This window comes from Bison bison, unplaced genomic scaffold (assembly GCF_000754665.1).
Source record: "Bison bison bison isolate TAMUID 2011002044 unplaced genomic scaffold, Bison_UMD1.0 scf7180017864366, whole genome shotgun sequence".
NCBI lineage: Eukaryota > Metazoa > Chordata > Mammalia > Artiodactyla > Bovidae > Bison > Bison bison.
Window position 1 is genome coordinate 4153688 of NW_011494938.1, and position 753 is coordinate 4154440.

Here is a 753-nt window from a genome sequence, read left to right on the forward strand (position 1 = left end):
AATCCTGACTCATAGAATATGGTGGAAGTTACATACTGTTATTTCCAACCCTGAGCCTCAGAGAAGCCTCTTGGGCCTCTGTTCTTTTTCTTTGGAACCTTGCCCAGTCACAAGAACAAATCAGAGCTAGCCTTCTGGAGAATGTGGAACAGAGACATGTCATCCTAGCCAGGCCAGCCAGCCCTCAGTTAATCTGCCGGTTGATCACAAGACCATGAGGGTTTAAATCAGAACTTCCCAGCTTAGCCCAGCCTAAACTGAGGGCAATACAGAATGGTAAGCTAAGTAAATGGTTCTTGTTTTCAGCCACTAAGTCTGAGTGGTTTATTAGGCAACAAAAGCTAATGGATAGAGATATAAATAATCAAAACAAGGTGCACAAAATTTTGACAGTGAATTAAATAAACGTAAGTTATAGCAATCTACAAAACTCACAGCACTGGGTGTTCTCTTATCCGGAAGGCAAAGAAAAGACTAGATACTAATTCATCAAAAATGAAAATTAAAGATGAAAAAAAAAGCTTTTAGAATCTGTTATAATTTAATGACAGTTTCTGTATTTGGTTTCCTTATTATTTGCATGTGGATTCAGAGCAAATGGACTTCCCTTGTGGCTCAGCTGGTAAAGAATTCACCTGCATATAGGGTCACCATATAGGGTGCTCAGGGCTGGTGCACTGGGATGACTCTGAGGGATGGGATGGGAAGTGAGGTGGGAGGGAGGGTCAGGATGGGGAACACAGGTACACCCAT